Source organism: Papio anubis, chromosome 2 (assembly GCF_008728515.1).
Source record: "Papio anubis isolate 15944 chromosome 2, Panubis1.0, whole genome shotgun sequence".
Classification (NCBI taxonomy): Eukaryota; Metazoa; Chordata; class Mammalia; order Primates; family Cercopithecidae; genus Papio; species Papio anubis.
The window spans coordinates 90759647-90777239 of NC_044977.1; the positions used below are offsets into that span (position 1 = coordinate 90759647).

Consider the following 17593-nt stretch of genomic DNA (forward strand, 5'->3'; position numbering starts at 1 on the left):
TCTCTACTAAAAATACAAAAATTAGCCATCCTTGATGGCTCGTGCCTATAGTCCCAGCTACTCGGGAGACTGAGGTGGGATCCCAGGAGGTCGAGGCTGCGGTGAGCCGTGATCATGCCCCTGCATTCCAGCCTAAGCACCAGAGCAAGACCCTGTCTCAAAAACAACAACAACAAAAAACTAATGCCTGGACACCAGCCCTAGAGATTTTGATTGAATTGAATTTAGAGTAAGGTGGAGTGTTGGGGAACCAGGCATCACTATTGTTTTAAAGGTACCCCAGGGGATTTGCCATTGCAAAGAATCATTATTTGTAATTTCCTAGATGCAAAGCAATAAAAACAACAGGAAAACAGGCAACAATAGGCTTTCCCAAAAGACCCTTATTTTTAGAGATGGTTTTAAAAAGCAAAAATTAGGGATTGGGCCGGGCGCGGTGGCTCAAGCCTGTAATCCCAGCACTTTGGGAGGCCGAGACGGGTGGATCACGAGGTCAGGAGATCGAGACCATCCTGGCTAACACGGTGAAACCCCGTCTCTACTAAAAAAAATACAAAAAACTAGCCGGGCGAGGTGGCGGGCGCCTGTAGTCCCAGCTACTCGGGAGGCTGAGGCAGGAGAATGGCGTAAACCCGGGAGGCGGAGCTTGCAGTGAGCTGAGATCCAGCCACTGCACTCCAGCCTGGGCGACAGAGCGAGACTCCGTCTCAAAAAAAAAAAAAAAAAAAAAAAAAAAAAAAAAAAAAATTAGGGATTGGCACCACTGCTCATGTTTTTTTCTGAAGCAATTAATTCACTTTACAGCCTTATGGTTTATTCTCCCAACAGTTAATAGGATGAAAGAAAAAGTCAAATCACTCCTCTGACTGTCCCTCCTGCTCCACAAGCACCTGGGGGCAGTGTCCTGTCCCTCTCTGAGCCCTACACTGGAGTTCGGGTAGAGCTCCGTCCTTGGGCTTTTCTTCCAGTCTCACATGGCTGCCACCATAGCCTGCTTCCGCAACACTGACCTGTGACTGACATGGTGACAAAGCTGTGGCCTTTCACTGAAGATGGCTTTGCATAAGGCTATCAAGTTCTTGCACATAGTCTAAGGGAACCTTTCTCAACCCCCTGTCCCCCACTTTTAGGTAAGGACATAAGAAAATGCCCTATTCCTTAACTGAGAGTCTCTCCAGGTTTCCACAGGTCACTCAGTATTTTATCTCCTCATTAGCTCAGAAGTCCACGTTCCCTCCCTTAGGGCAAGAATCATTTATACAGTTTTTTTCTCTAATTATTACACTATAAGAGTTTGAGCCATAAGCTGGGCTTGGTAGCACAGGCTTGTAATCCCAATTACTCCAGAGGCTGAAGCAGGAAGAACTGCTTGAGCCCAGGAGATCAAGTCTGAAGTGAGCCATGATCATGGACAACAAGAATGAGAGAGTCAAGAAAGAAGGAAGGAAGGAAGGGAGGAAGGGAGGGAGAGAGAGAGGGAGGGAGGGAGGAAGAAAGGAAAGAAGGAAGGAGAGTTTAAGTCAAGATATAACATTCTCTGCTTGGTACAGAAATGTTCTGACTATATTCCTTTTCTTTTTCTTTCTTTTTTTTTTTTTTCACTTTAGAGATGGTGGTTTCATTATGCTATGTTGACAAGGCTGGTATCAAACTCTTGGCCTCAAGCAATTCTCCCATCTTGGCCTCCCAAAGTACTGGGATTACAGGGCATAAACCACCATGCCTGGCTAATATCCTGCCTGTATTTCATTAACTTGAAGTTACACCCTATAGAATTCATCTCCATAGAAGACTAATTTAATTTATTTACTTATTTTTTTTTTCAAACGAAGTCTCTCTCTATCGCCCAGGCTGGAGTGCAGTAGCTCCATCTCAGCTCACTGCAACCTCCGCCTCCCAGGTTCAAGCAGTTCTCTGCCTCAGCCTCCCGAGTGGCTGGGATTACAGGCATCTACCACCACGCCCAGCTAATTTTTGTATTTTTAGTAGAGACAGGGTTTCACCATCTTGGCCAGGCTGGTCTTGAACTTCTGACCTCGTGATCCACCCGCCTCAGCCTCCCAAAGTGCTGGGATTACAGGTATGAGCCACCACACGCGGCCCAGAAGACAAATTTAAAGTTTTCTTTTCTTTTTTTTTTTTTTTGAGACGGAGTTTCGCTGTGTCGCCCAGGCTGGAGTGCAGTGGTGCGATCTTAGCTCACTGCAACCTCCGCCTCCCAGGTTCAAGCAATTTTCTGCCTCAGCCTCCAGAGTAGCTGGGTGTGCACCACCACGTCTGGCTAATTTTTGTAATTTTTGTATTTTTAGTAGAGATGGTGTTTCCCTATGTTGGTCAGACTGGTCTCGAACTCCTGACCTCGTGATTCACCCATCTCAGACTCCCAAAGTGCTGGGATTACAGGTATGAGCGACCGTGCCTGGCCAGTTTTTTGTTTTGTTTTTTTGAGACAAAGTCTTGCTCTGTCACCCAGTCTGGAGTGCAGTGGTACTATCTCAGCTCACTGCAACCTCCACCTCCCAGGTTCAAGCGATTCTCCTGCCTCAGCCTCCCGAGTAGCTGAGACTACAGGCATGCACCACCATGCCTAGCTAATTTTTTTATTTTTAGTAGAGAAGGGGTTTCACCGTGTTGGCCAGGATGGTCTCGATCTCTCAACCTTGTGATCCACCCACCTCGGCCTCCCAAAGTGCTGGGATTTTAGGTGTGAGCCACTGCACCCAGCCAATTTTTGTATTTTTAGTAGAGATGCGGTTTCACCATGTTGGCCAGGCTGATCTCGAACTCCTGATCTCAAGTGATCCGCCCGCCTCAGCCTCCTAAAGTGCTGGGATTATAGGTGTGCGCCACTGCACCCGGCCTAATTTTTGTATTTTTAGTAGAGATGGGGTTTCACCATGTTGGCCAGGATGGTCTCAATCTCCTGACCTTGTGATCCGCATCCACCTACCTTGGCCTCCCAAAGTGCTGGGATTACAGGCGTGAGCCACCACGCCCGACCAAATTTAAAGTTTTCTACCTAACTAGTTCTTGACAGTCTCCATGTTGACCTCAGGATTTCTTCCAGAATCTTACTATTCTTGTTAAGCACATCAGTTCCACGAGATAGTACCACTATCATCTGGAAGTATTACATCTACTTAGCTAAGCAAGTGGCCATATATCTCATATATTTCTTGCTAAGACTTGTGCCTAAGACATTCTCATAGACCAAATCAAGGTGGCTACTTACTAAAACATCTTAGGTTATTACTTAAAACTTTGTTTTAATCCACTTTTTTTTTTTTTTTTTTGAGACGGAGTTTTGCTCTTGTTGCCCAGGCTGGAGTGCAATGGTGCGATCTCAGCTCACCACAACCACCGCCTCCCGGGTTCAAGCGACTTTCCTGCCTCAGCCTCCCGAGTGGCTGGGATTACAGGCATGCACCACCATGCCTGGCTATTTTTGTATTTTTAGTAGAGATGGGGTTTCTCCATGTTGGTCAGGCTTGTCTCGAACTCCCGACCTCAGGCAATCCACCCGCCTTGGCCTCCCAAAGTGCTGGGATTACAGGCGTTAGCCACCATGCCCAGCCTTCTTTGTTTTTTGAGTCAGGGTCTTACTCTGTCACCTAGGCTGCAGTACAGTGGCTCACTGCAGCCTTGACCTCCTGGGCTTAAGTGATCCTTCTACTTTAGCCTCCTGAGTGGCTGGGACCACAGTTGTGTGCCACCACATTGGGCAAGTTTTAAATTTTTTGTAGAAATGGCATCTCCTTATGTTTCCCAGGCTGGTCTGGAACTCCTGGGCTCAAGCAATCCTCCTACCTTGGCCTCCCAAAGTGTTGGGATTACAGGTGTGAGCCACTGTGCCTGGATTTTTGTTTTTATATAGAGACAGTCTCAATATGTTGCCCAGGCTGGCCAGGAACTACTGGGCACAAGCCATCCTCCCACATCAGTCTCCTGAGTAAGACGTAAGACGACACACCCAGCAAGGATACACTTTAGCTACAACCTTGTAGCACCTCAGGTTCTAACATCTTCACTAAAGCTAGAAAAGAGAGGAAATATGGGGAAGAACACATCTAATTGTTACATTTCTTCAGGCTTCACTTTTCAGCTATGGCAAGTTACTTAACCTTTCTGGGCTCGGGTTTCCTTAACTACAAAAGGGGAGGCTGGGCCCGGTGGCTCATGCCTGTAGTCTCAGCACTTTGGGAAGCTGAGGCAGGTGGATCACCTGAGGTCAGGAGTTCGGGACTAGCCTGGCCAAGATGCTGAAACACTGTCTCTACTAAAACTACCAAAAAAATTAGCTGGGCGTGGTGGTGTGAGCCTGTAATCTCAGCTACTAGGGAGGCTGAGGCAGGAAAATTGCTTGAACCCTGAAGGCGGAGGCAGAGGTTGCGGTGAGCTGAGATCTTTCAGCCTGGGTGAAAGAGCAAGACTCCATCTCAAAACAAACAAACAAACAAACAAACAAAAACGGTGGCTCATACCTGTAATCCAGCACTTTGGCAGGCTGAGGCGGGTGGGTCATAAGGTCAAGAGATCGAGACAATCCTGGCCAACATGGTGATACCCTGTCTCTACTAAAAATACAAAAATTAGCTGGGTGTGGTGGCACATGCCTGTTGTCCCAGCTACTCAGGAGGCTCAGGTGGGAGAATTGATTGAACCGGGGAGGCGGAGGTTGTAGTGAGCCGAGATCGTGCCACTGTACTGCAGCCTGGCGACAGAGTGAGACTCCGTCTCAAAAAAAAAAGGGGGAAAATGTCATGCAGTTATTACAAGGATTAAATGAAATCATAGATGAAGTGCCAGCACCATGCCAGGCACATGGTGTGATAAAGTGTAGCAATTATTATTACCCCAGGAGATTAGGCTTAAACCAATAATAATTAGTTCCTTAATATGGTATACCTCTTAAGAGGATAAAGTATTATCTGATAAGTGAAAGACCCATCAATAAAGGCCTAGTTTGAGAAGCAAAGTCAAAATACCCGTAATTCTTTTTTTTTTGAAACACAGTCTCTGTTGCACAGGCTAGAGTGCAGTGGCGTGATCTCGGCTCACTGCAACCTCCACCTCCCAGGTTCAAGCGATTTTCCTGCCTCAGCCTCCTGAGTAGCTGGATTACAGTGTCCACCACCATGCCCAGCTAATTTTTGCATTTTTATTAGAGATGAGGTTTCGCCATATTGGCTAGATTGGTCTCGAACTCCTGAACTCAGGTGATCCACCCACCTTGGCCTCCCAAAGTGCTGGGATTACAGTCATGAGCCACCTCACCTAGCCAAAATACCCACAGTTCTGTTCCTCCTCTTCCCTGAAAACTGTTAGCACTGGTGTGGCCTTAGTGCTCAAGGCTTAAACTTTGCTTTCCCATCTCTGCTTACTCCTTTACTCCCTTGGTTATCTCATCCATGCCTGTGGCTTTAGACATTAGCAATATGTTGATACCTCCCAGATTTGCATCTCTAGTACTGATCTTTATCCTGAACTCCAGACTGATGGAACTGACTTCTAGCTCCACATCTCACTTGTCTACTGGTTATCAGAAAACTCAACCTACCCAAAACTGAGCCCCTGCTCTTCCTACCAAAACTGTTCCTCCCATATCTTTCCCTTTCTTCCTTCATTCCAGTCCAACAGGTCTGTCTCCTGTTTCTGCTGTGGTCACACTGCTGCAAGTACCATCCTTCTGTGGTTGGATTTTTTCTTTCCTTGAGATGGGGTGTTGCTCTGTTGCTCTGTTGCTCAGGCTGAAGTACAGTGGCATGATTGTGGCTCCTCCCAAGTCTTGTAGGCTGCTGAATTTGGTTTCTGTAAGAAGGGAGATGGAAAGTTGTCAGAGGGCTCCGAACAGAGAAATATCATAACCTGACTTCCATGTTAACAGGATTCCTCTGGTTGCTGTGTGGAAAACAGACTGAAGGTGGGAAAGGGGAGAAGCAGAACTGCTAGTTGGGAGGCTGCTGCAATAATCCAACCACATTGTTTGAACCCAGGAGTTCAAGGCTGTAGTGAGCTATGATTGTGCCACTGTACTGCAACCTCCACACCTTCCTGAACCTCACACTTCTCCCAAAACAATTCTGTTTCAGACTCCTTACTGATCCTTAAAAATCCTAGTCATGCTCACACCTCAGGGCCTTTGGCCTTGCTGTTCTTTCTGTCCAGAACATTCTTTCCCCAGGTATCCCAATAACTTTGTTCCTCATCTTCTTTGGGTCTTTATTCCAAGAGCTCAGTGAGGCCTTCCCTCACAGCTCTAAAGTTACAACTTCCCCCTCCGAACTCCTCACTCTCCTACCCTCCCTTATTTTTTTCCATAGCATTACCACCACCAGAGAGATTGTGTATTTTTTTTTTTTTTTTTTTTTTTTTTGAGATGGAGTCTCTGTCACCAGGCTGGAGTGCAATGGCACGATCTGAGCTCACTGCAACCTCTGCCTCCAGGGTTCAAGCAATTCTCCTGCCTCAGCCTCCCAAGGAGCTGGAACTACAGGCACACGCCACCAAGCCCAGCTAATTTTTGTATTTTTAGTAGAGATGGGGTTTCACCATATTGGCCAGAATGATCTCGATCTCTCGACCTCGTGATCTGCCCGCCTCAGCCTCCCAAAGTCTGGGATTACAGGCGTGAGCCACCACGCGCAGCCTTCGAGACAGTCTTGCTCAATCGCCCAGAGCTGGAGTGCAATGGCGTGATCTTGGCTCACTACAACCTCTGCCTCCCGGGTTCAGGTGATTCTCCCGCCTCAGCCTCCCTAGTAGCTGCAATTATAGGTGCAGGCCACCATGCCTGGCTAATTTTTGTATTTTTACTAGAGACGGGGTTTCACCATGTTGGCCAAGTTGGTCTTGCACTTGTAACCTCATGATCCACCCACTTTGGCCTCCCAAAGTGCTGGGATTACAGGCGTGAGCCTCCGTTCCCGGCCTAAGTCTGCTTTATTTTTGAATGCTTAATGGGCTTTTCTTGCAGCAGACTTTTTTGATCCCATAATGTTGAATTTAGGCTACAAAATCAGGTTACCTTCCCTAAGGGTCCACTGACAGGAACACCAGATGGCCAAGACTAGCAAGTCTTTCAACAATGTAGACAATACACCTAAGAACTTGAAGCTGGCAGTTGGAAGAACATTAGCTTGAAGATGCTGGAAATGATCTGCAAACCGAGTTGTGTTGCCCCGTTTTCTGCTAGATTGCTGACTTGCAGTTTCCTTCCAGTTCCTCTGTGACCTTGCACAAATCAGTCTTGGCCAGATTTATTGCCCAAGAGCTAGCAAGACCTGTGGAAGCCGGGTGACTTTTCCTTTATGGGTCAAACCTTTAACACAGATGAAACTTTTTTTTTTTTGGCTTTTTTTGAGACGGAGTCCTGGCTTGTCACTTCAGACTGGAGTGCAGGGCTGATTGTCAGCTCACTGCTTCTCCGCTTCTCCCCCGGTTTACGCTTATTCTCCTGCCTCAGCCTCCCAGCTGGGACTACAGGCTTCAGCCACACTTCGGCCTCGGGCTAGTTTTTGTATTTTTTAGTAGAGACGGGGTTTCACCAGAAAGAAGCCAGGATGTACTGATCTCCTGACCTCGGGTGGATCCCGCCTGCCTCTGTTCCCAAAGTGCTGGGATTACAGGTTTGAGCCACCACACCTGCCTTTTTTTGGCTTTTTTTGAGGCAGAGTCTTGCTCTGTGCCCCAAGCCGGAGCGCACTGGTGCAATCTCACCTCACTGCAAACTCCACCTCCCGGGTTCAAGGGATTCTCCTGCCCCAGCCACCCGACCAGTTGGGATTACAGGCGCCTGCCACCATGCCCAGCTAATTTTTGTATTTTTAGTAGAGACGAGGTTTCACCATGGTGGTCAGGCTGGTCTTGAACTCCTGACCTCAGGTGATCTGCCCATCTTGGCCAAAATGCTGGGATTACAGGTGCCCGCCACCACGCCCGACTAATTTTTTTTTTTTTTTTTGTATTTTTAGTAGAGACGGGGTTTCACCATGTTAGCCAGGATGGTCTCTATCTCCTCACCTCGTAATCCACCCACCTCGGCCTCCCAAAGTGCTAGGATTACAGGCGTGAGCCACCGTGCCCAGCCTAAGTTTTGTATTATTAGTTGAGACGGGATTTCACTATCTTGGCCAGGCTGGTCTTGAACTCCTGACCTCGCGATTCACCCACCTCGGCCTTCCAAAGTGCTAGGATTACAAGCGTGAGCCACTGAGCCCGGTATCTTTCTTTTCCTTCTTTTTTTCTGAGACGTAGTCTTGCTCTATTGCCCAGGCTGGAGTCAGTAGCACAGTCTCGGCTCACTGCAACCTCTGCCTTCCGGGTTTAAGTGATTCTCCTGCCTCAGCCACCCAAGTAGCTGGGATTACAGGCACGCGCCACCACGCCCGGGTAATTTTCGTATTTTTAGTAGAGATGGGGTTTCACCATGTTGGCCAGGCTGGTCTAGAACTCCCGACCTCGGGTGATCCACCCGCCGAGGCCTACCAAAGTGCTGGGATTACAGGCGTGAGCCACCGCGCCCCTCCAATCAGTTGGAGATGGCTTAAACTTAGTTCCGAAGAAGCTCCCTTCCATTTCTCTCACACTAACGGACAATAAGGAGGCCTCGAGGTAGGCAGGCCAGGGCCGTACCCAAGCTGCTGGCAGGGTGCAAACCTCAGGAAAATTAAGCCACCAAAAAACTCAGAGGAAAGCACAAGAAGACCGACCAGGTGTCACAGAGCAGAGAGGCCCAACCGCAACCCCTAGCACGTCCAGCGGAGGAGGGCGGGCAAGCGCGCCTTCTTATTGGATGGCGATGGGCAGCGTGCTCGTACGCCCCACCCCAGAAGGCAAGCCCCCTGCGCGCGGGGCACGGCGGGAGTAAGAGTCTGCGGGACCGGCAGCTGTACTTCATCTCCCGGCGGGCCGAGCGCTGAAGGCAGCGGCGCGGCGCGGCGCCTTTGTGGTAGCGGTGGCCCCGCGCGGAGGAAGTTCCGGTCTCCGCGGCGCTGGTTCGGTGGCGGAGGCTGAGGAGAAGGAGGAGCGGGCAGTGGAGGCTTCGCCGCCTTGGTAGGGGCCCGGGACTGGAGAGAGGGCGTGCCAGAACCTGCGGGGGAAGAGCCTGCAGACGGGCCCACTCTAGACGTTGCAGGCCTGCGCGGCCTGAAAGCTGTGGCTTCGGTGTCTCGGGGCAGCTGCGGCCTCGCTCGGGAAGAAGACCAAGCTACGGTGAGGTGAGGGAGGCGCCGCCCGTGCCGGGCCCGGCGCGGCGGTAGATTACCGGTCCCGCCGCGGAGCGGCCAGCTGTGAGGCTGGGGCCGGCGCGTGGTTGCGGCTCTGTGCTCGTAGATTTCGGAGCTGTAAGCGGGCTCTTCTTGCGGTTTTCCTGTTTCAGATCCAATTCTGAGGCATCACTAGGAAGGGAGTTCTTGTGCTTAGCGCGTAGTCTCGTCGTCAGACTTGGACAGACACAAGGGAGGCTCCGCCGCATCGGAGGGCACAAGAGCTCAGAGCCCGGTCGGCGGCGCGGTAGAACCTGGAGGCGGGGGAGTGGTCTGGTGGATTCTGCGCCCGTTAGGCAATGAAGGAGAAGGATGTCTTCTTGTATTCACGCTTTAGATTCCATTAGCGGTGTAAATAGGTGTTTTTCTCTTTAGTTTAGAATTGACGTTAGACTAATGGGTTCAACTTTGGGAATGGTTTTTTTTTTTTTTTTTTTTTTTTAAAGGAAGGGCTCTGTTTTGTAGGGTACATAAACCGTGAGCATAATTGTATTTTTTGCATATTTCAGGTTTGCCTTTGAAGGTCAGAGTAGCTGGATTTAAGTGAAGGAGTTCAGTAGACATGCAGGTGGTCACCTGGTTCATTTTCTGAACCCTGGATTGTGCCCTTGGCTTGGTAGTTTCCACCTTCCTATTGAGAAATGCCACCGGTGTGAATGATTTAAGTATGTCACCATTACTGAATTTGTGAGGTCTGTAAGGAGGAGTATCGAGAACTGGTGCGTGATGGTAGGACTGGCAGTGAAGAAAGTAACTAAATAATATGTTACCATTTTGGTGAAACACGAAAGTTGAATTTGAACCTTGTCTCAGAAGCTAGCACCTAACTAGATACCTAACCTGCAGGACAGGTCCCTTTCCTTATAGAATTCTATTACCAGGCTGAGCCTGGTGGCTCACGCCTGTAATCCCAGCACTTTGGGAGGCTGAGGTGGGAGGATTGCTTGAGCTCAGGAGTTGGAGACCTGCGTGGGCACATAGCGAGACGCCGACTCTACAAAAAATAAAATAGCCAGGGCCGGGCACGGTGGCTCACACCTGTAATCCCAGCACTTTGAGAGGCTGAGGCGGGTGGATCACCTGAGGTAGGGAGTTTGAGACCAGTCTGACTAACATGGAGTAACCCCGTCCCTACCAAAAATACAGAATTAGCTGGCGTGGTGGTGCATGCTTGTAGTCCCAGCCACTCGGGAGGCTGAGGCAGGAGAATCACTTGAACCCGGGAGGCGGAGGTTGTGGTGAGCTGAGATTGCTCCATTGCACTCCAACCTGGGCCACAAGAGCAAAACTCCGTCTCAAAAAAACAAAACAAAACAAAAAAAACCAAAACACAAAACTCAACAAAAACCAACATAGTAGAGGCAGCATTTTGCCTTATGCCCAGCTAATTTTTTGTATTTTTTTTAGTAGAGGTGGAGTTTCGCCATGTTGGCCAGGCTAGTCTTTAGCTGCTGACCTCAGGTGATCCACCTACCTCGACCGTGAGCCTGGGCAACATGGCGAAACCCTGTCTCTACCAAAAAAAACAAAAAAAATTAGCCAGGCATGATGGCATGCTCCTGTTAGCCCTAACTACTCAGGAGGCTGAGATGGGAAAATGGCTAGAGCTGGGGAGGTAGAGGTTGTAGTAAGGGTAGATCATGCCACTGCACTCCAACCTGGGCCATAGAGCAAGACTGTGTCTCAAAAAAAAAAAAAAATAAAATAAAATAAATAAATAAATAAATAAAACAAATTGTGGTAAATACATATTTTTATGTATGTTTATGTATATTTTAACAAAATTTGCCCTTTAAACCATTGTTAAGTATACAATTCAATGGTATTAATTACATTCACAATGTAGTACAAGCAACACCACTATTTCTGAAACTTTATTATCTCAAACAGAAACTTTGTAACCAGGGATGGCATGGTGGCTCACGCCTGTAAACCTAGCACTTTGGGAGGCCAAGGCGGGCAGATCACTTGAGGTCAGGAGTTCAAGAACAGCCTGGCCAACGTGGTGAAACCCCATCTCTACTAAAAATACAAAAATTAGCCATGCATGGTGGCATGTACCTGTAACCCCACCTACTAGAGAGGCAGAGGTTGCAGTGAGCTGAGATCATGCCATTGCACTCCAGCCTGGGCTACAGAGCCAGACTCCCATCTCAAAAAAAAAGAAAAAAAGAAACTGTAACCATTAAACAAGTTAATTTCCCATTTCCTCTTGTTTCTAATCTCTAATCTACTTTTTGTCTCTCTGAGTGTGCTTGTTCTAGCTACTGCAAATACTAAATGGAATCATACAGTATTGTCCTTTTTTGTGTCTGGTTTATTTCACTTAGTGTAATGGTTTCAAGGTTGATCCATGTTGGAGCGTGTATCAGAATTTCATTCCTTTTTATGGCTTAATCTGTTGTGTGTATGCACCACATTTTGTTTATTAATTCATTTGTAGTAGACACTTGGGTTGTTTCTACCTTTTGACTATTGTAAATAATGCTGCTGTGATCATTGGTGTACAGATATCTCTTTGGGTCCCTGCTTTGAATTCTTTTGGGTATATACCCAGAAGGGAAATTGCTATATGGTAATTATTATTATTAATTATTTTATTTTATTTTTTTTTTTGAGATAGGGTCTTGCTCTGTTGCCCAGGCTGGAGTTCAGTGGCACAGTCATGGCTCACTGCAGCCTCGAACTCTTGGGCTCAAGCAGTCATCCCGCCTCAGCTTCCTGAGTAGCTGGGACTGCAGGCATGGGCTGCCACAACCAGCTAATTTTTTTGTTTGTTTAATTTTTATTTTTTGTGATGAAGTCTTGCCTTGTTGTCTAGGCTGGTCTCGAACTCCTGAATTCAAGTGATCCTCCTGCCTTGGCCTCCCAAAGTGCTGGGATTACAGGCATGAGCCACCACATCTGGCCCATAATTTTTTTTATTTTTATTTTTTTGTAGAGGCAGGGTCTCCCTATGTTGTTCATGCTGGTCTCGAACTCCTGGCCTCAAGCCATTTTCCCTTCTTGGCCTCTCAAGGTACTGGGATTACAGGCATGAGCCACTGTACCCAGTTGGTACTTAGTTATTACATGTTTAGCTTTTTGAGGAACCACCATACTGTTTTCCTCAATGACTGCATCATTTTACATTCTCACCAGTAATACGCAAGGGTTCCAATTTTCCCACATCCTCCCGAACACTTATTTTCTGTTTTTCCTCTTTTGGTAAATTTGTGTGTGTGTATGTGGTTTTTTATTTGTTTGTTTTTATAATAGCCATCCTAATGGGTGTGAAGTGGTATCTCATTTGTGTTTTCTTGGGTTTTGCTTGTTTGTACCTTTTTAACCATTTTTAAGTGTACCATTTAGTAGTAGTAAGTACATTCTTCTTCTTGTGCAGCCATCATAAAAATGCAGCTTCAGAACTTTTTTCATCTTCACAAACTGAGTTCCTGTACCCATTGAACAGTAACTCCCTATTCTCTCCTCCACTACCCCCTGACAATCACCATTCTGCCTTCTGTCTCTATGAATTTGACTACTCTAGGTGTCTCATGTAAGTGGAATCATATAATATTCGTTCTTTTGTGTATGGCTTATTTTACTTAGCATAATATCTTCAGGATTCATCCATCTTGTAGTACGTATCAGAATTTTATTCCTTTTTAAGGCTGAGTAATATTCCATTGTATGTATATACCACATTTTGTTTATCCATTCATCTGTTGATGGACATTTGGGTTGTTTCCACCTTTTTGCTATTGTGAATATAATGGTGCTGTGAATATTGGTGTACAGGCCGGGCGCGATGGCTCAAGCCTGTAATCCCAGCACTTTGGGAGGCTGAGATGGGCGGATCACGAGGTCAGGAGATCGAGACCATCCTGGCTAACATGGTGAAACCCCGTCTCTACTAAAAAATACAAAAAACTGGCTGAGCGAGGTGGCGGGCGCCTGTAGTCCCAGCTACTCGGGAGGCTGAGACAGGAGAATGGCGTAAACCTGGGAGGCGGAGCTTGCAGTGAGCTGAGATCCGGCCACTGCACTCCAGCCTGGGCGACAGAGTAAGACTCTGTCTCCAAAAAAAAAAGAATATTGGTGTACAAATATCTTTTTTTTTTTTTTTGAGACTAAGTGTTGTTCATGTCGTCTGGGCTGGAGTGCAGTGGCGCGATCTCGACTCACTGCAACTTCTGCCTCCCGGGTTCAGGTGATTCTCCTGCCTCAGCCTCCTGAGTAGCTGGGATTACAGATGTGTGCCACCATGCCTAGCTAATTTTTGTATTTTTAGTAGAGAAGGAGTTTCGCATGTTGGCCAGGCTGGTCTTGAACTTCTGACCTCAGGTGATCCACCTGCCTCAGCCTCCCACAGTGGTGGGATTACAGGTGTGAGCCACCAAGCCCAGCCACAAATATCAAGTCTTGACTTTCATTTCTTTTGGGAGTATATATACTCAGAAATGGAATTGACAGTTGACAGGTCAAATGGTAATTCTATGTGTAATTTTTTTTTTTTTTTTTTTTTAAGACAGCATCTTTCTTTGTTGTCCAGGCTGGAGTGCAGTGGTGCAGTCACAGCTGTCTGCAGCCCTGACCTTCTCGGTTCAAGCTATCCTCTCACCTCACCCTCTTGAGTAACTGAGACTACAGGTGCACGCCACGACGGTTAGCTAATTATTTTATTTTATTTTTGTAGCTGTGGGATTTTGCTGGGTTGCCCAGGCTTCATGTATCATTTTTTGAGGAACTGCCTTACTGTTTTCCACACTGGTTGCGCCATTTTACATTCTATCAGCAGTGCACAAAGGTTTTGTTATAGACTGAATTGTGTCCCCCTGAAAATTCATGTGTTGAAGCCCTAAGCCCCAGTGTGACTGTATTTGGAAATAGTACCTTTAAAGAGAAATTAAAAAGTTAGAAGATATCACAAGGGGCCAGGCGCGGTGGCTCACATCTGTAATTGCAGCACTTTGGGAGGCCAAGGCGAGTGGATCACAAGGTCAGGAGATCGAGACCATCCTAGCTAACTCGGTGAAACCCCGCCTCTACTGAAAATACAAAATATTAACTGGGTGTGGCGGCGTGCGCCTGTAGTCCCAGCTGTGGGGAGGCTGACAACTTGATCTTGGACTTCCAGCCTCCAGAGCTGTGAGAATAATTTCTGTGGCTTAAGCCTCCCAGTCCATGGTATTTTGTTATGGCAGTCCTAGCATACTGTATAATACAGGTTTCAGTTCAGTTTCTCTGCATCCTCCACATCCTGGCCAACACTTGTTATTTTCTTTCTTCTTTTTTTTTTTTTTTTGGAGACAGAAAATCTCGCTCTGTTGCACAGGTTGGAGTGCAGTGACACAATATTGACTCACTGCAACCTCCGCCTCCCGGGTTCAAGCGATTCTCCTGCCTCTGCCTCCTGAGTAGTGGGATTACAGGCACCTGCTGCCACGCCCAGCTAATTTTTGCATTTTAGTTGAGATGGCATTTCTCCATGTTGGCCAGGCTGGTCTTGAACTCCTGACCTCAGGTGATCTGCCAGCCTCAGCCTCCCAAAGCATTGGGATTATAGGCATGAGCCACCGGGCCCGGCATTTTGTTTATTTTTGAGACAGAATCTCACAATCTGTTGCCCAGGCTGGAGTGAAGTGGCATGATCTTGGCTCATCGCAACCTCTGCCTCCCAGGTTGAAGAGATTCTCATGCCTCAGCCTCCCGGGTAGCTGGGATTACAGGCGTGTAGTGCCATGCCTGGCTAATTTTTGTATTTTAGTAGAGACAGGGTTTCACCGTATTGTCCAGGCTGGTCTTGAACTCCTGACCTCAAGTGATCTGTCCACCTTGGCCTCTCAAGGTGCTGGAATTACAGGTGTGAGCCACCTCACCCGGCCTATTTTCTGTTTTTTTTTTTGTTTTTTTTTTTTTCCCCCAACAGTAGCTATCCTAGTGGATGTGAAGTGGTATCTTATTGTGGTTTTGATTTGCATTTCCCTGATGATAAGTGATGTTGAGCATCTTTTCATGTTCTCATTGGCTATTTGCATATCCTCTTTTGGAGAAGTATCTATTCAGGTTTTTTGTTGACCATTTTAAAATGGGATTTTTGAGCTGGGTGTGGAGGTGCACACCTGTAGTCCTAGCTGCTTGGGAGGCTGAGGTAGGTGGATCTCTTGAGCCCAGGTGTTTGAGGGTACAGTGAGCTGTGATTGCACCACTGGACTCCACCCTGGGTGACAGAGTGACCCAGTCTCTAAAAATAAAATAAAATTAGGTTTTTGTTTTTGTTGTTGAGTTTTAGGAGTCCTTTATACACTCTAGATATTAATTCCTTGTCAGATATTTGACTTACAAATATTTTATCTCTATGGTTATCTTTATACTCTGTTGATAGTGTCTTTTGATGCACAGAGGTTTTAATTTTGATGAAGTCCAATTTATCATCTTTTTAAAAAATCTGTGCCTCATCTGCAAATTACTACCAATCGAAAGTCATGAAACTTTTCCCCTAAGATTTTATAGTTTTAGCTCTTGTGTTTGGGTCTTTGATCCATTTTGAGTTAATTTTTTTTTTTTTTTTTGAGATGGAGTCTGGCTCTGTCGCCCAGGGTGGAGTGCAGTGGCCAGATCTCGGCTCACTGCAAGCTCCGCCTCCCGGGTTTACACCATTCTCCTGCCTCAGCCTCCCCAGTAGCTGGGACTACAGGCGCCCGCCACCTCGCCCGGCTAGTTTTTTGTATTTTTTAGTAGAGACGGTGTTGCACCGTGTTAGCCAGGATGGTCTCGATCTCCTGACCTTGTGATCCGCCCGTCTTGGCCTCCCAAAGTGCAGGGATTACAGGCTTGAGCCACCGCGCCCGGCCCGAGTTAATTTTTTATATATTTTGTTGTGTAAGTCCCACTTTATTGTTATGCATGTGGATATTCAGTTTTCGGAGTGCCATTTTCCATTTGGGAACAAGATTGTACTTTCCCCATTGGATGTTCTTGACACCTTTGTTGAAAATCAATTGCGTGGAGTTCAAGACCAGCCTTGCCAAAACGGCAAAATCCTGTCTGTACTAAAAATACCAAAATTCGCTGGGCATGATGGTGTGTGGCTGTATTCCTAGCTACTCAGGAGGCTGAGGCAGGAGAATCGCTTGAACTGGGAGACAGAGGCTGCAGTGAGCTGAGATCGCGCCACTGCCCTCTAGCCTGGGCGACAGAGTGAGACATGAGAATCTGTCTCAAAAAAAGAAAAAAAAAGAAAATTGACCATATATGTGAGGATTTATTTCTGGTCACTCCATTCAGTTGATTGGTCTTTATGTCTATCTTTATGTCCTTACTGCACTGTTGTGATGGCTGTAGCTAAATGGTACACTTAAAAATGGTTAAAATAGGCTGGGCATGGTGGCTCACACCTATAATCTTAGCACTTTGGGAGGCTGAGGCAGGCAGATTGCCTGTGCTCAGGAGTTCGAGACCAGCCTAGGCAACATGATGAAACCCTGACTTTACTAAAATACAAAAATTAGGCGGGTGTGGTATGTGCCTGTAATTCCAGCTGCTCGGGAGGCTGAGGCACAAGAATTGCTTGAGACCGGGTGCGGTGGCTCATGTCTATAATCCCAGCACTTTGGGAGGCCAAGGCAGGCAGATCACGAGGTCAAGAGATTGAGACCATCCTGGCCAATGTGATGAAACCCAGTCTCTACTAAAAATACAAAAAAATTAGCCAGGTGTTGTGGCATGCACCTGTAGTCTCAGCTACTTGGGAGGCTGAGGCAGGAGGATCACTTGAACCCGGGAGGTGGAGGTTGTAGTGAGCCAAGATTGCACCACTGTATTCCAGACTGGCGACAGAGGGAGACTGTGTCTCAAAAAAGAAAAAAGAAAAAAAAAAAAGAATTGCTTGAACCTAGGAGCTAGAGGTTGCAGTGAGCTGAGATTGCACTATTGCACTCCAGCCTGGGCAGCAGGGTGAGACTATTTACTTACTCAATTTTTTTTTTTTTTTTGAGATGGAGTCTCACACTGTCACCCAGGCTGGAGTGCTGTGGCATGATCTCGGCTCACTGCAACATTCGCCTCCTGGATTCAAGCAATTTTCCTGCCTCAGGCTTTCAAGTAGCTGGGTTACAGGCACCTGCCACCATGCCTGGCTAATTTTTTGTATTTTTAGTAGAGATGGAGTTTCACTATGTTGGCCAGGCTGGTCTCAAATTCCTGACCTCGTGATTCGCTGGCCTCGGCCTCCCAAAGTGCTGGGACTACAAGTGTGAGCCACTGCACCCAATCCTACCCAAATATTTTACCATAATTATAAAATAATTTAGAGGCCGGGCGCGGTGGCTCAAGCCTGTAATCCCAGC

General features: G+C 47.1%; 1 protein-coding gene across 8 annotated transcripts in view; it reads right to left on the reverse strand.

Moving 5' to 3' along the window:
* Positions 1-17593, reverse strand: part of DAG1 (dystroglycan 1) — a 500879-nt gene that overhangs the window by 440578 nt on the left and 42708 nt on the right. The window lies entirely within an intron of this gene.